Source organism: Scylla paramamosain, chromosome 14 (assembly GCF_035594125.1).
Source record: "Scylla paramamosain isolate STU-SP2022 chromosome 14, ASM3559412v1, whole genome shotgun sequence".
Classification (NCBI taxonomy): Eukaryota; Metazoa; Arthropoda; class Malacostraca; order Decapoda; family Portunidae; genus Scylla; species Scylla paramamosain.
The window spans coordinates 12,032,423-12,057,422 of NC_087164.1; the positions used below are offsets into that span (position 1 = coordinate 12,032,423).

The 25,000-nt window shown below is 42.0% G+C and overlaps 1 long non-coding RNA gene across 1 annotated transcript in view; it reads left to right on the forward strand.

Annotated features, from left to right (window-relative positions):
• The window catches only part of LOC135106864 (uncharacterized), a 28,677-nt gene extending 6,112 nt beyond the window's left edge, over positions 1–22,565 (forward strand). Inside the window, exons 2-3 of the long non-coding RNA XR_010271486.1 lie at positions 17,368–17,553; positions 19,765–22,565. This is a non-coding gene — a long non-coding RNA (uncharacterized LOC135106864). The remainder of the gene's footprint in view (positions 1–17,367; positions 17,554–19,764) is intronic.
• The last annotated feature ends 2,435 nt before the right edge of the window (positions 22,566–25,000 follow it).

A 25,000-nucleotide genomic window follows, 5' to 3' on the forward strand; every position in this document is an offset into this window, starting at 1 on the left:
TGGGAGACAGGAATGGCGGGGTTGTATTGTAAAAGCGGCAAAGGTAGCGGCTGACTGACTTGACGGGTTCTCTCAGGTGCGTCGGACCCGTGAGGACATGCCGCTGCTACCGCCACCACACCACACCACACCCCGCCTCGCCTTTTGCCTCGCCTTCGTCCTGTATTGTCAGTCGCCCGGTTAGTTTAGGATTTGAGGAACCCCGCCAAACCCAGCCTTGCCCTACGCGTATTGGTGTGCAGGTGGCGGCCTTACCTGTGTGTGGGTGGGCCCATTAAGTGTTTTTGTGGCATCTGTTGTGTCCACATGTCCACCCCCCTTCCCTCCCTGTCCCTCCTGCTACGCCCAACTCCGCCCTCTACTTCCTTCTCCCCGTCCGCTGCGTCGTAACCTCCCTTTTCCTCCCCGGTCCCATCATTTGGCTTCCGCTCCACTGGAAATTGACATCCATAATTATAATGTTTTCTGTCAGGGCAGCTTATTGTTATCAGGGAAAAATATCCTACTTAGTATTCTCCTGGGAAGCGATGTGAAATATGGGCCACTGCTCTACTTTTCCATCTTGGTCGAGAAGCTCATTAGAAGGTTCAGTAGTTCAGACGTCCGGCTATTGGGGTAGTTGTTCGTAAGCAATGGCGTAATTTTCATTTTGACCGTGGGAGGCATGAAGGAACCAGGCACTCGATGTAACGTAACTGTTTTATTCGCTTGGTCGTTTTACAACATTCGTAACCGCTGCAAAAGTTTATTATGCGATCATTTCAGTCTTACGTAGGGATCGTTTTTCAAGATTCAAACTACTGTTAAAATGTATTACAAAAAGCACGTAGTAAAGGAAAAAAAATAACGTTTATTCTGTCATATCTATCTTACAGACGTATTTAAAAGACTTTGGGACATAATTAAGTATCTAGCTAAGATCTACTAATGGTTATAGGTAAAATTGTCTAGCAAAGGTTCGTGGGAAAGACTGAAATTCCTTTCTTCCTCCGTTCTTTTCTTTATGCCTAAGTAAGTTCTCATGAAAACTGGAACATGTAAACCTATAATTTTTTTATGCACGAAGAAACTGAAACTAATGGAATCAAAGCATTTAATCTGTCTATAACATACCTTTCCACAAGAGAGAGAGAGAGAGAGAGAGAGAGAGAGAATTTGCAATAATCTCCATGCCACAGCAACATGTATATGCACCATTCCAGTGTAAGTGGTGGCAGGGAAGGGATGAAGGAAGTCAGTGCGAAAGGTGGAGACTTTTCAACACTCCCTTTCTTCACATCCCCACTTCTTTTTCCCCTCTTTCATCTCTTCCTCGGCTCAGGCATGTCTTTCGCTGACAGACGGATAGGCAGGGAGATCGCAGGAGGAAAAGGAGGAGGAGGAGGAGCTAAAAATAAAGACTGGTGCATGAGGAGATGAAGAGGAAGCGCGGGCAGGTTCTCCTTCTCCTTCGCCTCCTCCCCCGCAGCCTCAGGTGCAATATTCAGCAAAATTTTGGTGGACGGCGCTGGCACAGAGAGCATATAAATCAGCATACACTTGAGGGAGCTAGTGAAGTGTGCATAAAAATTGACGCATGGCTCCTAGGTGGATTGAAGGTGTGTGTGTGTGTGTGTGTGTGTGTGTGTGTGTGTGTGTGTGTGTGTGTGTGTGTGTGTGTTGGATGCTTCTGCCTGTCCATACCTTAGTTTACTCTAGCACTCCTCTAAATAAACTAGTCTTTTTTTTCTCTCTCTCTCTCTCCACACTAGTGCTCATAAATTTACGTAAGCGTCACTGCCATGGACAAAAAAAGTTTAATTTTTAGCAGGTAGTAAACGTTTAAGTTCGAACAGATTTACTTCTCTCATCCTCTATTCACTTAACGAAGATGGCATAGGCAACATTACTCTCTCTCTCTCTCTCTCTCTCTCTCTCTCTCTCTCTCTCTCTCTCTCTCTCTCTCTCTCTCTCTCTCTCTCTCTCTCTCTCTCTCTCTCTCTCTCTCTCTCTCTCAATGTCCCCGTCATATTATCCCGTTCCTCTCGCACTCCCTCACTCGGAGCAGCGTTAAGGACCCGCCGGCTAATTACAGAAAATTAGGTCATAGCTTTTTTTTTGGGGGGAAACACGCTGCCGAGGAGGTGAAGTGGCGAGTGGCGTTCACGGATGAGGGAGAGAGGCGCGTGATGCTGAGGGATGACAAATTTTAGACTGGAAAAAAGAAAGGGAGACTAATTTATGCTGGAGTGGTAGGTGGGTTAGAGAGGAGGGGTTGCAGGAAGAGGTGGACAGACATGGCGAGGCTGGGTGACAAATTTTAGTCTGGAATAAAAGAAAGGGTGACTGAAATGGTAGGTGGGTAAAGTATAGGCTATAGGAAAGGAAGAACAAGAGAAGTAGGAAGTGGACTGACACACGTGAGGCTGAAAAATGACAAATTTCAAACTGGGAAAAAGAAAGAAAGGATGACTTTTTTTTTTCTGGAGTGGTAGGTAGGTTACCGAGGTGGAGCAAGATGAGGAGGTGGAGGAGGATCGACAGACATGCATCCTGATTACGCACGCCGCACATCCAGCTTGCAAGTCTTTGGTGGAGGGATTTGGGGTTAAGTTGGTCGGAATTTGCACTTAATCTCGGGCTCCAGCATGGGGTAATTACTAGGAATAATGAGGGAGTAAGGCCGATGCTTCCATGGAGGGAGGGAGGGAGTGTCCTGGTGGTGGTGGTGGTGGTGGTGGTAGAGAGAGAGAGATGGATGGGCTTTGTGTGTTGGTGCATCGATGATTCTTAGCCAGTTAGTGAAGCGTCATGCTTAAGCTGTATCATGTTTAGTGGTGCTCTTGTTTTTTTCTATCTTATTTTCTTCTTTTCCCTGCTGCTTCTATTGTTTATTTTTTTTCTTTTTCTTGGCTTTCAACCATATCCAGGTACCTGTATGTAGAGTAGTTGGGGAATGGATAAAAAGCATTTACAATATATATATATATATATATATATATATATATATATATATGTATATATATATATATATATATATATATATATATATATATATATATATATATATATATATATATATATATATATATATATATATGTATATATATATACACACATACATACATACATATATATACTATTTCTTGATTTTTTTTAAAATTTATTTTTCGCCATTTGCTCTTGTGTGGGATATGTATCTTAAGAGGCAAACTTTTCTGAGTGTTTAAAGGAGGCGGGGGAGAATGTTGGACTTAATAAGCCATCATTTTGTGGACCAGTGGGAAGTTGAGAATTATGAGCAAAGGAGAAGGATTTTTTTTTTTTTCTGCATATATATTTTATGTATCTGATGCTGCTACATGTTTTAGTTAGTCATATACGTAACTAGAAATGGCTAAAATAACTCATGTATATAAAATAAAATAACTGTGACTCGACGGGGGAAAATGTGAAAAAAAGTTGTTTTGCATTTTGAAGTTTTTCTTTTTTTTTTCCTCGCTCTGTCTCTCTTATAAGCATCACTGTCTTTCAAGTGGTCATCCTTACTGAGAGAAAGAGAGAGAGAGAGAGAGAGAGAGAGAGAGAGAGAGAGAGAGAGAGAGAGAGAGAGAGAGAGAGAGAGAGAGAGAGAATGTGTTACTGCATTACTTAAAGGATAATATTCAGCTTTGTACCTCAGACAGCTTTTGTGCAATGGCGGGTCCCTGGAGAGTCGTGTGCGCCGTGTGGGTCGTGCGGGTCGTGGCTCTGCAAACGAGTAACGACAACACACTTCCACACAGTATATATCCGACTTTTATCTTTATTTTTTTCCCCTAACAAGCCTGAATGCTTTCCCAGTTTTGGCGAGAATATTTGCCTCATTAGGGCGAAAGCAAGCAAGGAGCCTCGGGGGACCTTACCAGCGCATAGTGGAGTCGTTTTTCTCGCCGCCTTTTCTCCCGCGGGGACTCCGAGGCGGCAAAGGCAGCAGACATACAGGAGCCTCCAGCGTGGTACGGGGGAGGTGGCGTGGCAGGTTCCGCGGCAATGATTAGTCTGAATTTAGCGCCGCTGGGAGTGACTGACGGGACACGAGCCTCGGATGGTTGAAGAATTACCTGCACGATTCGCTGCGCCTGCTTCACGAATGCTTCTATAAACTGGGAACTTGTACGTGTGTGTTTTAAGGCTTTGTGGGAAATGCTTGATCTTTTGGCTGGTAGTGAAGATATGACGCTTGTTATTTGGTGAACCTGACCATGCTTTCACTGAACGAAAAATATAACTACTGATAAAATGTTTAAACAGCTGAATCACTTCTCTTGCTGCCAGTTGCTATCCTGCAAAATTATTCTCTATACTTGTTATGTGGTGAACCTTATATCCTTTCGCTGAACACACACACACACACACACACCAAAAAAAAAAAAAATGCTATTAAACAAAATAATATTGGTAATAATTATACTACTTTTAGTTCACCAATCAGGCACATCTTACAACAAAAGAAAGAAAATAAAACCTATGCATTAACAACATACACTACTTGAACTACTGAATCACTCCATTTGCTGTCAGTGTTGACCCTCGAAATTCAACTCTCTACCTGCACCACGCCATTCTGTTAAGCGTAGCGGTCAAAGGGTTGAACTGTGTGTCAGCCCCGAGGAGTGACAGGAGTCTTGTGAGAGTACTGCACCGTACCTCATCTTGAACCGAGCGTGTGAGCGTTCCCTACGGCCCCTTCCTTCCCACCCTGCAAGACGCCGGCTGGGCTGCCCGGTGGCCGCTATGTGTGGGACGAGCAAACATGGCCACGTCCGCCCTGCTCTCTCTTGCAAGGAACGCGGCCACGAAACCCGCTCAAACCTCGCCACTTTGTGTAAAATTCATGTGAGACACCTCGTCACTCCTGCCTGTAAAGGACTCCGGAGGCTCTCTCTCTCTCTCTCTCTCTCTCTCTCTCTCTCTCTCTCTCTCTCTCTCTCTCTCTCTCTCTCTCTCTCTCTCTCTCTCTCTCTCTCTCTCTCTCTCGTGAAGGTTTAAGGGCACAAGACTGGGGAAGAAAAACCTTGCTAAGTTGTTGTTTCTGAAGTAATAAATCGTATTTCAAAGCGGAGGACAATTTAGTTTAGATGTTCCGATACTTCTGTCTTGAAACCGTTTTAAATCATAGGAAGGGAAAAAAAGAATAGATAAATAGAGAGTTCCAGGATTTATCTCGCATTGCATCCTTGGCTACTCAGTTTTGTTAGAAATCTTTCAGTACCCCAGCATGTTTAATTTGATTCAATGCCGCTTAAGGATTACATTCTAATTTATAATGATTTTTTTTTTTTTTTTAGTACTGAAGGGGCTCAAAATATACTCTCTAGCTACTTGTTCTCAATAATTATATCTTTATTCTAACAAGCTGGGTTAAGTTCATAAATTGTCAGTATATTAGTGAATGGTAGTAGTTTTTTGTAATACTAAAAGATTTAAAACCATCTCTTACTACTCATCCTCAACAGTTATAGCTTTACTTTAACTGAGAACCTGGTTAAACTTATAAATTATCAGTACATTAGTGAATGGCAGTAGTATAGTTTTTTTATAGTTTTTGTATTACTGAAAAAATAAAAAAAAAAATCCCTTACCTATTCATCTTCAACAGTTATTCCTTTACTTCATTCCGACTAAACCAGGATGAAGTTTGGTAAATTGCCAGCATAACAGTGAATGGTTAAAGGTCAGGCGCTATTTACCTAAGGGGGCGGACTGTAGAGAGGTGACGCAAGACTGGCCGGTAGAGAGGCCTGCCCGCCACACTCTGTAGGTGACCGACACTCGCGGTCACACCCATATAACTTCCTGTACTCGGGTCGAAGGCGGTAATCTTGAAGCTGCCTAACTCCTCCAGCGGTTGGTGGCGGTGCTGGTGGTGGTGGAGGTGGCAGTGGCAGTGGTGGTGGTCCTTTAGGCAGCCTCCTCTTCCTCCTCCTCTTCCCCTTGCCTTGTGTAGTGTAGCAGGCGCAGTCTTTCATCCTTAGCGTGGAGTACCTTGCTTATATCCTGCCGGCATCTTTCTTCCAAGTCCCTCTCAAGCTGTGGCTGCATTGACCGTCATGGTGTAAGGAAGGAAGCGTGAATGAGACCCGCTAGCTCCTCCACGCGGACAAACACGATGCCTGAGGACTTGCTGGTGCTTGCTTACTTTTATGTTGGGCTTTTGTTTTTTAATTTTCTTTATGTAATTGTAGTAATGGTGATGATGATGTACTGTTTTTTTGCTTAGCCGACTCTAGTGGCGTGTGGTCGGTAAGGATCAGTCTTGTCTTATAGAAAAAAATCAGTCAGTTAATATATAATTGAATAGATAGATAATGATAAGTAAAGTCATGCTGGTATCATCATCATCATCATCATCGTCGTTTTTATTAGTAGTGGATAAATTCCCACATTTCAAGAGTCTATATTAAACTGAAGAAGAGCATAACAAAGACCGGAGGCTATTGGTGATAACATTGATTGTACCCAACCCTACTGAGGACTGAGACGAAAAAATAAATAAATAAAAACTGAAAAAAAAATAATGAAATTGTAGTCTGTGCTAGAGAACCTGACACCGTAAGCTGCTACACAGACAATTCTTTCCTTCACTATCGCGTTTTCAGTCAAATGAGTACAGAGATCATTTGAGTGTTAGCAGGTCACTGGAGCTGCCACCACTGCGCTGCTTTCTGTAGGTTCTTATTTCGTTTCACTGTTTTACCGCGGTGAATAAAAAGAAAAGAAAATTGAATGCTAGATAAAGAAAGGCGCTGTGGCAGAAAACGAATGCTATTTAAAAATTTACTGAGTTCTTTTTATGTCTTATATTTGATTTGATTTATTTATTTTATTTATTTTATTTATTTTTCTTTGTGAGGTAAGATTGGACTTTTATTTATTTGTTTTGAATTATCAGGCGCTTCTATTTTCTATTTATTTTATTTTTTTTATTTTTTCCAAGCCACGAATATAAATGTAAAGAAAGGGTATGTACAGGACGCCGCTGTGACAAAGACATGCAATTCTGAATAAACCACTCACTTCTATCCTTGGTAATTTGGGGAGAATTGCATTTTGATTTTTTTTTTTTTTTTTTATGTATTCCTTGCACTGTTCTTCCTAATGCGCCGTGCACACACACACACACACGCACACGCGCGCACACACACACACACACACACACACACACACACACACACACACACACACACACACACACACACACACACACACACACACACACACACACAAAATAAGGAAAAATGAAAGTAAAGACGACGCATAAATAAATAAATAAAGACGCAAAGACGAGAAATGTGAGGACTGAAAAAAGAAGAAGAAAAAAAAAATGAACTGAGGCCTCTACTGGCAAACCTTCCCTCTCCACCACCACCACCACCACCACCTCTCCCTGTACTACTGCCGCTGCTCACTCGGCAAATTAAAGCAGATCATCCAACGGCCCCCCGACGTGGGAGGGAAGGAGGGTCGTCAACTGGCGCCCGGACCTCCGTCCGAAAATTAACTTTGGAGATTAACCCCACGTGGGATAAATCACGGGAATCAGTGGCTGGGAGGATTGGGGGCGCCGCCTTGAGGACCTTTTGAATTAAGCTACTGAAGGAGATGGAGGAGGTACTGGCGGTGGTGGTGGTGGTAGTGGTAGGGGTGGGCAGGAATTAGAATATGGATGAGTAGCTGTGTTGGTGTGTCTTTGTTGTGGTGATGGTGTTGAAGAAGGTACTTACGGTCAAAGCTACGATACATCTTGCTTGTAGTGCAGGTAAAGAAGAGTGCTATTGGTAGTAAAGGAGACTAGGTTGATGAAGGAAGAGGCGCTAGTAGTAGAGAAGAACAAGAGTTTGGATAAAGACAAGAAGAGCCGGAGGTTAGAAGCAATGAAAACACAACTTCAATAGTAGGAAAAGCACTACTGACTTACATTATCTACACAAACATTCCGATGTCAAGCTAACGTCACCTTTAGCAGCAAACATAAAATTAAAACATGAATATACAAAGGAAATTGCTGGAGCATTTTCGATCAAGCAATAAATAGCATAATAACAGTGATGATAGAAACAGTGTTGACGTCAGCAATGTGTGTGTGTCTGTGTGTATGTGTGTGTCACCCACCGCCCCTTTTCCCTCCACTCTACGGGGCCTGAATCGAGTTAAGTCGCGAGAGGAAAAGCTCCGCCGCCTCTTTATTGGCGAATTGGCCAGCGTGTGATGGAGGTTTACTGCGCTAATGGCCGCGGTAAGTTCAGGATTCCCGGGTGTAAAATTCCTGGGAGGCTTCGAGGCGAGGAGGGCGGAAGATAGGAGAGTGTGAGGAGAGGCCTGGAGAGGGTTAAGTAAGAAGAGAAGGGCCGGGGAGAGGGATGGGAAGGAAGGTGAGGAGCGAGGCAAGAGGTACAGAGGAAGTTTGAGGGGAAGGGGAAGCTGGGCATTGGAACTGACGACGTGGAAAGAAGATATCGGCGTGAGAGAGAGAGGAGAGAGAGAGAGAGAGAGAGAGAGAGAGAGAGAGAGAGAGAGAGAGAGGAATGTTTGAAGGTTAAATGTCGGGGTATATATATATTCCATTTTATTTTCGTTATATTTCTAAACCACGGTTGCAGTTTTTTACTTTTTACGAAATAACAGAAAATTGATTTACCCCAAAAATTCTAAAGAAAATTGCAGATTTTTTTCCACGTTTCTTATGCCGCATGATTAATCTTTTGATGACAATACATTAAGAGTTATTTATGTATAACTATTATATATATAAACTGTGACATTGTAGAGCATTTTATACGTTTGTGATTAAGGAGAACAATTTAATTTCTGGGAGATTGAATAATTAGTGAGTCAGTAATAATATTCAGAAAATTATTATGAAATGTTTGGGGGAAGATGACTGAATAAGCTAATTGTGCCAGTGTAGTGTTTTATATATATATATATTTTTAATTAATTTATTTACTGCCTAGAGAGAGAGAGAGAGAGAGAGAGAGAGAGAGAGAGAGAGAGAGAGAGAGAGAGAGAGAGAGAGAGAGAGAGCTTTCTGACTGCAAATTTGTAGGTAGAACTCTAGAAAAAAAAAGTGCTGGCTGGCATATTTATGGGGAGAAACAAAGACTGAAAGAGTAAGCTTGATTGAGAAGAAAGAAGGAATAATGGATGAAACAAAAAAAAACAAAAAAAAAAAGGTAAATGAGAGTAGAAGCAAGTAAGAGAAGAGAGGCAGCAGTGAGTTAGTGAATAAGATATGGAAGGAGAAAAAGGAAGGAATCTAGCGAGTGATAAAAAAAAAGTAAGAAAGGAGAAAATGAAGGAAGATAAGAAGTGAATGAATGAGGGAAAGAAGCAAGTGACCGAGTGAATGAGAAAAAAATAAATAAATAAAGCAAATAATAGAGACGAACGAAGCAACTAATGACTGAAAAAAAAAAAAACAAGAAAACGAATAAACGAAGTAAGCGAGACGAACGAAGCAAGTAAACAAGTAAAACAAGCGAGGAAGGGAAGGAGGGAATAAACTAAATAGACATGAATTGAGTGACTAGTGAAGGTGGCGGTGACTCTCTTTGTGTTGCGGTACAAGGGCGGGGAGGCTGTCTGGAGTATTGGCACTTCGGGTCTTGGCCCTTTTCACCTCTCTCTCTCTCTCTCTCTCTCTCTCTCTCTCTCTCTCTCTCTCTCTCTCTCTCTCTCTCTCTCATAATCGCTGCATTGTCTCGTTAAAGCAAATTGTTATCTATTCACTGAGAGAGATAAAAACTTGCGTTACCTCATCATGGGGAAGGAAAGGGTGCATTTTTTCCCCCCACACACAGGCTGCTTGATGGTGCATTGAGGGATGTACACCTTTATTTAATTAAGTGCGAAGGTGGTAGTGGTGGGTGCTTACTTGGCGGAGGATATGGAAGAGTAGGAGAAGTAGGAGAGGTGGTGGTAGTGGTAGAAAACGAGAGAGGGAGAGAGAGAGAGAGAGAGAGAGAGAGAGAGAGAGAGAGAGAGAGAGAGAGAGAGAGAGAGAGAAGAGGAGAGAGAGGAGGAAGGAGTAAAGAAAATGAAATAGGGTGAAGAGGAGGTGGTATAGCACGAGAAAGAAGAAAAGGAGGAGGAGGAGAAAAAGAGAGAAATGGAGAAGGAAGAGGAGGAGGAGATGAAGAGGAGGCAGTGGACCATAAGAAAGAAGACGAGGAGGTGGTGGACGAAAAAAAAAAAGAGGAGGAAAAGGAAGAAGAGGATGAGAATGGGGAGGAGGAGGAAGCTAATCGACATGGGAAGATTTTTACTTTTTTTTCTCTCTCTCTTTTTTTTTTTTATCTCTTGCTCCTTGTGTGTGTGTGTGTGTGTGTGTGTGTGTGTGTGTGTGTGTGTGTGTGTGTGTGTGTGTGGAGGTGTCTTTGTCGTGCCGGCGCGCCACAGCAGGACTGGAGGCTCGCAGTAATGAGAGCTTTTGTCTCTGCCTCAGTCGGTGGGGGTCGTCATCTTCCTCGTTCCTCGCTCCCGTCTGTTTCTCTGTTATTTTCCTGCTGCACCAAAAAAAAAAAAAAAAAAAACACTTAAAAAAGAATAAGAGAAAAGGTAAAAGAAAATAAATAAAATGTTGTGCGCTTTGAACTTTTTGAAAAATGTATTCATTCATTCATTCATTCACTCATTTCCTTATATTCGCCTTTGTTTTTATATTTTGTTGTCTCATTTGCTACAACTCTGCTAAAACGACACTTTTATTTATTTGTTTGTTTATTGTTTATAGTTATTCATATATTGCCTATGTTTACTTCTCCTACGTATCTGTTTACTTATTTGTTTACTTTCCCATCTGTCTGTCAGTACGTTTATCCATTTGTTTGTTTGTTCATTTTAATTGTTTTCCCTCTGACAAAATATCCTGACTTTTTTTTTCTTTTGTATTTTTTTATTTATTTATTTTTTTACTTCTAATTCTTGAGGGAGATCAGATGAATTTTCAGTATTGGTAAACGGTTGTATTTCTTAGTATAAACATATAATATAAACCACAATACTGATGTGTTCAAGAAGGAACTCCATGCATGTACTGAATGTAATGGTAGTTATTTAATCTTTTTCTCCAAGCGATTCAGCCTCGTGACCTCGGAAACTGTACTGAAAGTGAAGGTCATCAGCTGAAGGATCCTTGCCTGCACTCTTCTTTCGCTTTCTCTCCTTCCTTCATCTCTACTTCTCATTCCCTAATTCCTCCTTTTCCTTATCTTTTCCACGCTTTTCTCTCTATTTTTTCCCCATATCCTCTAACTTCCTCCCTTCCTCTTTTTTTTTTTAAGCTTTCTTTCTCAATAGCTCTTTTCCGTTTCTTCCTCTCTTTTCTATCTCACCCCTCTCCCTTTTATCTCCTTCCTTTCATCTTTATCAATTTTCTGCTTACCTCCTTACTTTTCTACCTCATTTTTATCCTCTCTACCTTCCCCCTTACTCCTCTTCATCTCTCCTTCCTTTCTCTACTTATCTCTCCCTCGTTTTTCCATTCGCCTTTTTAAATTTCATCTCTTCCCTCTTCTCCACTAACGTACCTCCTCTCTCTCCCTCTCCACCCCTTACCTCCCCTTCCACCTCCTCTCCTCCCTTCCGCCCTTGGTCTTCGTTGTCGAGGTGAAGGTTACCTCACGGCGCGGCTTTAGGCTTTAGGCTCCGGCAGGTGTAATGGTGGGCGGGTACAGGTGGAGGCATGGGGGAAGCGGCGGGGAGGGAAGACAGGCAGGCTTTTACAGGTCCCAAGTGAAGGAGAGGAGCAGGTCGCCGCGGGTCGGTAAGCAGACGTTCTTTCTACCTTAAGCTGGGTGCATATATTCAATACCATTATAGTGCACTGCTGCGGTGTAGAAATTGTTCAGCGAAGTTGGCGGAAAAGTGCAAGTTTTCTTTTTTTTTTTTCTGTGTTTCTGTGTAGCTACTTTGTATATGAGTGAGTTGTTTGTTTGTTTGTTTGTTTGTTTGCTTGCTTGTTTTATTTATTTATTTTGGTTTTAGTTTTCTTTTTTTATGTTGGGGTGAGTAATTTCTCTCTCTCTCTCTCTCTCTCTCTCTCTCTCTCTCTCTCTCTCTCTCTCTCTCTCTCTCTCTCTCTCTCTCTCTCTCTCTCTCTGATCGTGCGCTAATGGGTTTCATTTTAGCAATTTTTTATGGTGGGTTTTTAGTGTGTGTGTGTGTGTGTGTGTGTGTGTGTGTGTGTGTGTGTGTGTGTGTGCGTGGTTTGCCTCCAATTTGAAGATGACTATCACGTATCTCTCTCTCTCTCTCTCTCTCTCTCTCTCTCTCTCTCTCTCTCTCTCTCTCTCTCTCTCTCTCTCTCTCTCTCTCTCTCTCTGGGATAACATTGCTAACACTACTACTACCACCACCACCACCACCGCCACCACCTCGTTACCTCCTCGTTACCTTTGTGAGAGGCGCCACCTTTATCCCCCGTGTTGTCACTGGGATGCAGGCCACCATGTCCCCGCTGCTCCTGTCCTGGTGCCCGTGTGAGTCACACTTCAACATAATTTTCCCTCTTTTCTGACTTTAATATGGTGGTTTTACTGAGCCTGGAAATTGTCTTGTAGTACGGAATGCGCTACGGTTACTGTATTTATTTATTTTTTTCTACTTTTTGGAGATCAATGGATGCTTACCTATTTCCAGCTATCATTGATGGTGATGATAGGTTGAAAAAGGTAGGCATGTTTTATACAGGGACATCCACATGGAGGCCTGATGACTTCTTGCAGTTCTCCCCCCTTTTTTTTTTTTTTACTTTTTTGTATTATTTTGCTTTCAGGAGTAGAAAGCCTTCACGTCATGGCTTAACCTTCCTCGTTGCCAATTCAGTGAAGCAAAGCAAGGTGAATACGAGAGAAAGAAAACACAGCAGCGGAGAATAGCGGTAATTAACGTATCTACTTGTATCCTGGAGTTTGGCAGGTAGACATAATGCTATAATGTCTTCAGTTCCCTCGTTAATTCAGTGAAGCAAGTCGAGGCGTGCGCAAAGGAACGAAAACCCAAAGCAGCAGAGAATGGTGTTTTCAAATGTGTATGTATTGCATTGTGCGCGAAGGGAAAATGTGAGCTTGGCGTGTGAGGGATGCAAGAAAACAGGCTTAGGTACGGAATGCATTAGGGTTGTGCTGTGAGGCGATAGTGTGTGTGTGTGTGTGTGTGTGTGTGTGTGTGTGTGTGTGTGTGTGGGTGGGTGGGTGGGGGGGTTGGTGTGGTAGCTGTCGTGAATGTAAAATAAGTCTAGTTTAATTCACCTTCTGCCGTTCCTCCTTCCCTTAATATTTTGATGTCTATAATTCCTCCTCCTCCTGCTGCTACAGTAACCTTACGTTACTATCCTTCTCTCCCTCTCTAGTGCACTATTCTAATGCCGCCCCATCTCTTTCCCCAATAAGTCAAAAATATTCCCCAAACAGGCATGCAAGGACATTAAGATCCGTTGCCGTTTATCTGTGGAGTCTCCATAATGATGATAGTGAAAATAATGACGACAACAACACCAATAACAACAACAACAAGAACACAGCCTTTCGTAACCAGTCTTGTCGTGCCCTTGCCGCGCTCCTCACCGCCCCCTCTAGTCAGGCTTGGGAAGTGGGTCACGTTGGAGGGCGCCTGGCTGGAGAAGGAGGAGGAGGAGGAGGAGGAGGAGGAGGAGAACCTCTTCAGGAGTCTGGAGTCTGGCGCGGAGTGAAAAAAAAAAAAGAGAGAAATGCTTAAAAAAAACTGTGAGTGCGTTTCAGGACTCTGCTTTTGTCTCAGCGAGCGTCGAGTGGGGTGCCGCGGCCCTCACTGCTTGCGGGACCCACTTGGCCCGCGCCTCCTCCCCCTCACGCCTTCCCCCACTGTGCTTTAACGCCCCCCTCACCTCTGCAACCCCCAAGTGGCTCCTTTTTCTCCTGGGGACCTGATGGGAAGGGGTGTATTTCTTGCTTCCTTCCTTTTCTTCTTCTTCTTCTTCTTCTTCTTCTTCTTCTTCTTCTTCTTCTTCTTCTTCTTCTTCTTCCTGTTACTTTTTTTCATCATTATTATTATTATTATTATTATTATTATTATTATTATTATTATTATTTGTTTTATTATTATTATTATTATTATTATTATTGTTATTATTATTATTATTATTATTATTATTATTATTATTATTATTATTATTATTATTATCATTTTTATTATCATTATTATTATTATTATCATTATTATTATTATTATTATTATTATTATTATTATTATTATTATTATTGTTATTATTATTATTATTATTATTATTATTATTATTATTATTATTATTATTATTTATTATTATTATTATTCCATCTTTTCTGCTTCTTCTTCTTCTCTTCTTCCGTGTGTCATACGAAAGAAGAAATTTATACCTAACGAGCAGGTGGTTCTGTCTAAACAACAGAAACAGTAGTGGTGGTGATGGTGGTGGTAGTCTGGATGATGAGAGTAACAGTCCTTGAGGTTTTGGTGGTCACTGGTCACTCATTGCTCCGAGTGTGTGTGTGAGAGAGAGAGAGAGAGAGAGAGAGAGAGAGAGAGAGAGAGAGAGAGAGAGAGAGAGAGAGAGAGAACCCCTTCCAGAGTGGTAGTGTGTGGTTGAGGTTATGCACGGAGCGTCAGGTTAAGCAAGGCGGTGTTATGCAGGGAGGGGCTGATTCACGGATGTATTACTAGGTGTGGAGGAAGCACGTCGGATGCGGAGTGGCTGGACAGCATGTGATGGGGAGGGGAGGAGCTTAACGAGGAGTGAGTGAGAAGTGAGCGACTGGAGGCTTCTGGTGGAGAGATAGAGAGAGTGGAGGTAAGGGGGCGGAGCAGGAAAGGGAAGTGCGGGTGGGGACTGGTGGTCTCGACTGGGGAGGAGAGAAGGAGAGAGGAAGGCAGGGGCGGGGCGACCACCACCCTCACCACTACCCCGACCACCACTACTACTTTACTTCCACTGCCTTCCACCTTCACCATCGATGTCACGGTTTCTTTCCCGGAACGGCGTGAAAGCAGGAGGAAGGGAGGGAGGGAGGGAAGGAAACCAAAGTGCGGTGCTCCCAGAATAGACTAGATTTACTTTGGGCCTCGAATTTATAAAGGAGAGAGGAAAGGACCAAAGTATTGTGGCGAGGAACTTATGAAACCACTTTTTTCTCTTGCCGCCCGCCTCTCGTGTTGATAAGCCGTATTTCCTGTTCTCTAAGAGGTTGGTAATAGATTGGCAATTAGTAGCAAAATGGCTGCCAAAGTAGGGTTAAAAAATGACAGGTGAGATGAGAAGTTATGCTGGCAAGGTTTGGAAATAGAAAAGGATTTGTCTTGCAGTGAAATTATAAGGGGTACCTTTTTATTTTTATTATAAGTCATACGTAGTTGGCAAAGAGAGACAAAGACGGTCAAGTTAGAGTATTAAGTTAAAATTTCCATTATGGCTGATCAAATAACCACTGTAGGCGTCTTGAAATACCTAAAGTCAAAGGAAAGTTGAAAAAAAAAAAAACCTACAAACAGAACATTTTATTTCCCTGTGAAAGAGATAACGGTCTGCATTATTACTGGTGTGGACGCAAGTAAATATCAATGATTTATTCCACAAGCACGTCCTGCAGTCACGTCACACTGTGCATGAGTATTAAGCAGGGACTCAAGGCCAAGTGTGCTGCACGTTTCCTGACACATAAAACAATAAGCGAACTTCATTATTTTAAGGTCTTATTGTTTGTCCTGGAACTGGTTGTAGTCTCACTAGTCCTATATACTTTTGACTGAAGCATTGAAGTGTTTTTGTTAGTGAAGCAACAGAGTGAGTCATTTAAACACCTGCCTGTGTCTATGATGGCTATAATAATTGCACTGACTAGGATCATGCTTTCTAAAACATATGCTTTCTAGTGCTTTATATCTTGTACTGGAGCTTGCATTGAAGATTTTGTTAGTAAAGCACAAAACAGTAATGTAGGTTTGAGAAAAGTAAATGTAAATAACTGTCCATCTAAGTTTGTACTGGTTATAATAATTGCACTGACTAGAACTCGTGTAAATTGACAAGAACTCGTGTAAATCCTGATACGTAGAAGTACAATACATACACCAAGACAACACGTGGCTTCCTTCGCCCTTAGGAGTACCCAGTCACAGCCCCTAAGGACCCTAACTCCTGCACGTGTTTGGCGGAGTTTGGGAAATGCTTGTTGCTTCCTCCAGCTGTGTGTGCGTGTGTGTGTGTGTGTCGCTGGGTACAATTTGAGTCTCGTGTGTCGTGTGTCGCCCCACTGAGTTACATCTCAATACACAAGGCGTCCAGACTAACTCTCCGTAGATACATCAGCTGGGTGGCATTGCTTGATTTGGAGTAAATAATGTAAACCTGTCATCAGGAGTGTGGAGTGCGTGTACATACATTAACCCACACACACACACACATACACACACACACACACACACACACACACACACACACACACACACACACACACACACGAGCGAGCGAACACACTCTCATTGTAAGCAAATATTGATTAACGCCGAGCCATTCTGGAAAAAAAAAAATCTGAAAGAGAAAAGAAAACGTGGTCTAACTGAAATAAGCAACGTTCCTTGACCTGGGGAACATGAAAACTGAATGCAGGGTTCGAACGCCTTCCACCACCCCCTTCTGCCTTGCCTTCCACCACCCCCTTCTGCCTCGCCTTCCACCACCCCCTTCTGCCTTGCCTTCCACCATCCCCTTCTGCCTCGCCTTCCACCAACCCCTTCTGCCTCGCCTTCTACTACCCCCTTCTGCCTTGTCTTCACCATCCCTTTCTGCTTCGCCTTCCACAACCCCCTTCTTCGCCTTCCTCCACACCCTTTCTGCCTCGCCTTCCACCACCCCTTTCTGCTTCGCCTTCCAGCACCCCCTTCTTCCTTGCCTTCCACCACCCCCTTCTGCCTCGCCTTCCACCATCCCCTTCTGCCTCGCCATCCACAACCATCTTTGCCTTTCTTCCCTCTCCCTCTCTTGCGCTGCCACCCCGCCACCTCCCTGCCAGGTGAATGCAGCGGACGCCCGCCCGCCGCCGCGCCGCTGCTGAGTCATGGCCCACCGTGCTGGCTTGTGTTTTTCTCGTCCTCTCATGAATTACACTCCTACATCATTTCCGTGTGTATTGGTAAGTGACTACGAGGCACGGTGGTTATTTCAATTAAACGCTTATAATAATACACCGTCTTTAATATTCCACTAATGTTATTTAATATTTTTTCACATAGATATACGCACAGGAACAAAAAACTTCCACTCGTTACTTATTCTGTATTCTGTCTAGCTTCCTTTGTTTGGAGAAAACGTTCTAACATTTTTTTCTTCTCTTCCAGGTGAGTGTGCGTGTGTACGTGCGTTCGCGTGTGTGTGGGTGCCGGGTAGGCCTACCGGTGTCCTCTCCCGCTGGTGGTGGTGCTCTTGAGGGAGACTTAAGAGCGATCTCTGAGGCCACGTCTGACGAGTGGGAGGCGGAAGAGGAGGACGAGGAGGAGGAGGAGGTAAAGAAGAAAGAAAAAGTAGTAAGTAAAGGAAGAGGAGAAGGAGAGGAGTAGAGGGGGTGGAGGGGGAAAGCCAGACACTAGAGACTATGCTGTCTTTTGTCTCAGGACCCCCCGAGTGGCGGCCTTTGATGAGGCAACTGTTGGGGCGGCGGGGAGGGGGCGAGAGGCGCGAGCTTGATGGAGGTGGGGAGAATTCGGGTGGGGAGGAGGGGAGGAACTGTGCCTGTCGGGTGTTAGTCGAGGCAGGATAACAGGGACTGAGGTGGCGAGGCGGTAGCAGGAAGAGAAGGAGGAGGAGGAGGAGGAGGAGGAGGAGGAGGAGGAGAGGAGGTTGAGAGGCAAACTAGAGTCCCGGTAGGTCTTAGTCGTGGGAGGAGGGAGAGAAAGAGAGAGGGAGGGAGAGAGAATCAAGCGTGTGGAGGAGGAAGGAGGAGGAGGTGTAGAGGGCGGAGAGTAGAGAGAGAGAGAAAGGTCACTGGTCTCTGGAGGAGTGGAGGAGAGTAGAGGAAAGTAAGGGAGACAGGAGGAGCCAGCAGGAGGAAGTGGAGGGATGAAGGTCTTAGAGGAGAGCGCTAATCTCTGTTGGTTGGTGTGTAGGTGTGGTTGTTAAGGGGGCATTTGCATAGCTGACCGAGGGAGTGATGATCTGCGGTCGGCCGAGGGAGGCAGGGAGGGAACGAGGAAGTGAAATGGAAGGAATGCTGTGGACAGAGAAGATTGGAAATGAAAGAGGTGGATAGAGAAGGTAGTGAAGAATGAAAGAAGCGGATAGAGACGATAGATAGGGATGAATGATGTGGACAGAGAAGAATTTGAGGAATGAATGAGGTGGACGGGACAAGGAGACAAGAAGTGAATGCGTTGGACAGAAGAAAGTAATGAGGGATGAATAAAGAAGGCAGACAGGGGAGTGGAGAATGAATACGATGGCTAATAACATGATGAAGAGTAAATGCAGAAGAAGAGGTGAAGCAAGAGCAGAGAGAGAGAGAGAGAGAGAGAGAGAGAGAGAGAGAGAGAGAGAGAGAGAGAGAGAGAGAGAGTTGGACAGCCAGACAGAAACCACACTAGTCTCATAGTTTGAACGAGGTGTCCGCCAGGAAGCCAGCGGAGTGTCAAGGGGATTGAATTGAATCGTGTATTGCGGGCGAGATCTGAATAAGCTCTTGTGCTGCAGTGTTGTGTTACGCTTGCCGCGCCTGTCTAGAGTTAAAGTTACGTGGGTTAGTTGCGATAGTGCCGTGTAGTGCCGGGTCTTCATTGTAAAGTGGATGTCTTCATTCACTAATCCTTGCGTGATTTCTGAAGGCTTAACTTTGTTCATTGCCACGTTGTTTTTTGGGTGAAGTGGAGCCGTGCTGACTGGACGAGAGAGGAAGTGTTACTCGTATGATATATATATATATATATTTTAATTTAATTTATTTATTTTTCTTTTCATTTTTAGAATGAAAGGAATGTTATGAAAGAAGGGATGAAGGGATGACATGATATTGCGTACAAAGATGAAATTCTAATTATTCGTTATCTTTTTCTGCACATTTTTTTTAGTTTCTTAAATAAATTTAAAAATGTTTATTTAAATGAACGAGTATAAATTATATATATATATATATATATATATATATATATATATATATATATATATATATATATATATATATATATATATATATATATATATATATATATATATATATATATATATATATATACTCTTATATATATATATATATATATATATATATATATATATATATATATATATATATATATATATATATATATATATATATATATATATGTATATATATATATATATATATAATATATATATATATATATGGACATGTTATGATAGTTTTATTCACTTAGTTAAATAGATATACTTAATTAAGTACAAGCTTTATAAATGTTAGTTACTTGAATGAAAGGTAGATTTGAAATATTTCGCAATCTACGTATTAACAAATCAGCCCTCTCCCCCAAAAAAGTAAAGAATTAATAGGCCAAAAAAAAAAGGTTGAAAATACTGGCAATGTTGAACGTTTTGCGGTTACTTAGTAAAGAGCTATTAGTAAAAAAAAAAAAGATAATAAATAGACTACTGTTATAATTTTTTTTTTTTTTACAGTCTACTTAATAAGATCCCATTAGAAGGAAAACCTCTCATATCATCCTCTTATATTGAATGTTAAATGAACCAAACCATAAAATTCTTACCACCAGTGCCTGCGTCAGGAGTGCACACAGTGAAGAGCAGAGGACACGCCCCTTGCAGCACCCCGCTCTGCTCCCCTTGCTCTGCAGCTGGTGGTCACTGGGTTTCATTCTGAGGGAGACGTGGATGACGACTATTGCTTAATCATCTAGCGAGCCTTTTATGCTAATTACTTTTAATGACAAAATCCTGTAGTTTTAAATTAATACCGGGAAGAGAAATTTAGGTCAGGCTGGAGCGAAGCGAGGGGTCGGCGTGACTCGATGCAGTGCGGAAAGGGAAGAAGATAGTAGAAAACTTATAAATATAAATACTTACTGTCTTTCTTGAGTTGTTATTGTGTTATTCCCATTTCGTATTTGTCTGTTATCCGTTTGTGTGTCTCAGGTTTGTGGATGGAAAAGAAGGAAGCGTAGAAAATTTATTTTATATATGTATACTTACTGTCTTTAAGTTGTTTTGTGTAACTTCAACGTTAGTGTGTATTTGTCTGGTTTCCATTGCTCTACGTCTCATTTCTGTGGTGTGAATAGAAGTATATTAAGTGTGAACTAATTCCTTGAAAAGAAAAAACATCTCGTATATTAAGTATAAATAGTAATTCCTTGGGAAAAAGAATAACTACCTTGTGTATTAAGTATAAACAGTAATTCCTTGGGGAAAAAAAAAAAAACTTGTGCAGCAAATATATTCCTGGCCTAATATGTGGTTTTAAATAACCATGCGCCATTAAATATTAGGAGTCATTTAAGACTTTTAGCGGCTTGGGTTTTAACATATTGGTAAAAAAAAACGTTAATGGTGAGTTATTATTTTTATTGTCATAATTATGAAATCATTTCCATACGGACAGTATTATTTATGCATTTATGGAGTGCCGTGTCACGAATGCCTGCTGTAATATTTATTTGATTTTTGTGTACGTTAATTGTCCAAATGATAAATGATGTGCATTGCAGCCTATGTGCGAGAGAGAGAGAGAGAGAGAGAGAGAGAGAGAGAGAGAGAGAGAGAGAGAGAGAGAGAGAGAGAGAGAGAGAGAGAGGTAAAATATTTTGATCACCAGAGATAACAATAATAATAGTACTAATAATAACAGTAATAATCTTTTAGCTCTTCCATATCATGTCTCCCTCCGTACACTCTCTGGAGGTCTTCTCTGGTGCTTCCTTCAAACAACCTCTTACTCTTTTGCTCTTCCATACTGTCTCAAGGTCCTTTCCGGTCTCCTTCCCACAACCTCCTAGTCTAATTCTCTTCAAAGACTCTCCTCCTCCCTCCTGACGTGTCCATACCATCCCAGTACCTCCTCAGGACATTCATCACATCCTACACTCCAATCCTTCTCCCTTCCATTACCGTAGCTGTAAAAAAATGGGAGAGAGGAAAAATAATGAAACGTGATGATTTTAAAGTAGAAAACTGAATATTTATTAGGTATTTTTTTACAATATGTTCATTTATATATGTAAATGTACACATATGCTAATAGGTAATTATTCGGAGCTATCAAAAGAAAAGCTTGATGAAAAAATGGTATTAGTAGTAGTAGTAGTAGTTAGCAACGCAAACAACAACGGTATTAGTTGCACTGTATTACCACCACCACCACCACCACCACCACCACCACCACCGCCACCACCACCAATACCAGCACCAGAAATTACATTATTACTTTGTTATGTGTGTTACTTTACTATGTCACTAAGAATTGACATGGTGGTGGTTAAGGAATTGTTGTTGTTGTTCTTGTTGTTGTTGTTGTTGTTCTTGTTGTTGTTAGTAGTAGTAGTAGTAGTAGCAGTAGTAATAATAGTATTGTTGTAGTAGTAATAGTAGTAGTAGTAGTAGTAGAACCAGCAGTATCAGTTAGACGTTAGGTGTACAAGAGCAACAACAACAACAACAACAACAATAACAATAACAACTATTATATACTGCCACTGCCAAAACTAAAACAACTACAGTTGCCGTTGCTACTAGAACATATTTTGACTATCAAATTTTACTAAGTACTACCAACAACAACAACAGCAACAAACAACAACAACAATAACAACAACAACCACCAACGCTGGCGGCCGTAACTCCAGTCAGGCAGCCACCGTGAGTTTCTTGTGTAACTGCGCCTTGAAAATATTGCAAGGGAACTTGGGTAGGTGTCGCCCTGGTCCCCGTGCGCGGCATTACGTGGCTATCCCGCGTCCGAGCGCTCGTAAATTGGACCTGTGTACATTGATCGTCTTTTTCACTGTAGTTACGGGGGTGGGGGTGTGGCTAGGGAGTGCTGGTGGGTGTGGCTAGCTGCTGGTAGGTGTGGCTGGGTCATGGTACTGGGTGTGGCTTGCTTACACCGCTATGGGCTTAGTTATATGGGCGTGTATGGATGTCACAGTAGCAATTCATGTTTGGGGAGTGTATAGATGGGTTGGAGATGTGGGTGGCTGTGGGCGTGGCCGAGTGTTGGGTTGGTCTGGTCATGCTTCCAAGGGCACCATTTTGTAGCTGGGGTGAGGTGAGGTGTCCGCCCGCCCCGGGCAAGGACGGCCTCGCCTCGCCTCGCCTCGTCCCACTCAGTCGTAGGAGCGTCTGTGGGCTTCGGGACTTTCTGGCTGGCTGGCTGGCTGAGAGGCGCGGTCCCGTGGGCTGGCGGGTTGATGTTAATGTTTATTGTGTGTTGTTTATCTTGTTGTTGTTGTTGTTGTTGTTGTTGTTGTTGTTGTTGTTACTGCTGCTTCTACTACTACTACTACTACTACTACTACTACTACTACTACTACTACTACTACTACTGCAGCTGCTGCTGCTGCTGCTGATGATGATGATGATGATGATACTATGCTATTGTTATTATTATTGTTATTATTATTATTATTATTATTATTATTATCATTATTATTATTATTATTATTATTATCATTATTATTGTTATTATTATTATTATTATCATTATAACTCGTTATTACCATAATTATCATTATTTCTTTTGTTATTATCATTATCTTTTCTATCTATCTATCTACATGAATGTATAATAATGAAAATAAAGTGATAGGCAAATGCTGAGCGCAGTGAACAACGACAATGTAGGAGGAAGCCAAAATATGCCACTGTTAGATTTTTAGAAAAATTATAAAACATTGACAACAACAATTCTCCTGCTGCCAAATGAATTTACTCCGCTGAAACAATGAATTTTGCGAAAACTCCCTAGTATATTTACCCCCGAGAGAACGAGAGAGAGAGAGAGAGAGGAGAGAGGAGAGAGAGAGAGAGAGAGAGAGAGAGAGAGAGAGAGAGAGAGAGAGAGAGAGAGAGATGGAAAACAGGGAGGAAATCATGATAATTTGATGAGGACAGCAGCAGCAGAGGCGACATCAGGGACACGAGGAGCGAGGCCCGTAAAAGTGGGCTGGAAATTGTCACCGTCCGTGGAGGATATAATAAAACAACAGGGATAGAGAGGGAGAGAAAGATGGGATGGATATAATAGAACGACATGAGGTGAGACATAAGATGGAAGACTCATGGGATTTTTGTTTTTTAACCTGATTTTTTTTTTTTTTTTTTGTGTGTATTATTTGTTGATAGTTTTTTTTCTTTAAGTTATGTTGTGATAGAAATTCCAGTGTCTTTTTCTGATTGGAGAAGAAAATATACATAAAATTATATACGGTACTGGAATATTATTGATATTGTGTGATAATTAAGAATTGAGTTTTCTCTTTTTATTATGCAGTGACAAATTCTTTTTTTTTTTTTTTTGTCATAAAAGACAGAGAAGAAATAAAGTTGTACGTACGTTATTGCTAGGTGAAAAATAGATAATACACAGTACATGTACATACTGTAGTAGGTCAGCATATAGATAATTAATTGTAACACGAGAGTAGCAGCACGTGACGGAAGCCTTTTATTGGAATGAGTTTCCCTGGAATGGGACGGTTGGTGTTAGGTAAAAAACATGCTAAAAAAAAAAAAAGTGAAATGTTGTTATATCCGTAAACTCTAGCCAGTACTGAATGTTTGTTAATTTATGCTGATCGACAGACTGAAACTAACACACACATACACACACACACACACACACACACACACACACACACACACACACACACACACACACACACACACACACACACAGGTACTCAGAGGTATTTTAGACTAAGGGAAAAAAATGCTAAATGTAAAAATAATAAGAAGCCTTACCAAAAAAAAAAAAGTTATACAAAACAATAAACGAACTAAATACCTTTATGATTTAGGATAGATAAAGCAAAAAGATAAATATTCGCCCGCCACTTGCAGTTCGTATTCTAAATTATTAATAACAGACCGTAGTAACAGCAACAAAAATACACTAAAGGCATTGTGGCGGCCTCGCATCTGGCAGCAATCCTGTGTGATGGAGTGGACCAGAAGAGAACCCTTTGAAGCAGACGTAAATAAAGTGGCGATGGTGGTGGTGGTGATGATGATAATGGTGATAAATGATAATGGTGATGATTCTGCACCTTATCATAAAATCTAAACATGTATCTTTTATTAAACTGTTCCTTTAGCTGCCAAGTAGTGGTGCTGAGATGCTTGCTATTTCTCTCTCTCTCTCTCTCTCTCTCTCTCTCTCTCTCTCTCTCTCTCTCTCTCTCTCTCTCTCTCTCAGTAATCAAGTCTTTGCTATTCTTTCCCGTCTTGTCTTCTTTTTTCCTCGTTGCGCCTTTCTTCCTTCCTTCGTCCCTTCTTGTAATCACCTCTCTCTCTCTCTCTCTCTCTCTCTCTCTCTCTCTCTCTCTCTCTCTCTCTCTCTCTCTCTCTCTCTCTCTCTCTCTCTCTCTCTCTCTCTCTCCCCCGTCCTTGGTCTAACGCGCCCTCCTTTTTCTGAGATGTTTCTTCCTCCTCTTCCTCCTCCTCCTCCACCTCCTCCTCCTCCTCCTCCTCCTCCTCCTCCTCCTCCTCCTCCTCCTCCTCCTCCTCCTCCTCCTCCCTTCATTTCCTCTTCCTTAAGTCCTGTTTATATTCTTTATCCTGAAGTCCAAGTCTCTTGTTCCACGTTTCTGTTGAAGTTTGTCTCTTCTTCTAATTTTCCTCTTGTTTATATTCTTCCCACCCTCTCTTCACGTTCTTCTTTAATTCCTGTTTATTTATTTGTCCTTCCTTTTATGCATATTATTTTCTCCTTGAAGTTTATAATGACTTCTCTCCTCATCGTCCCTTTGTCCTTTCCGTCCTTCATTCTTTCTTTTT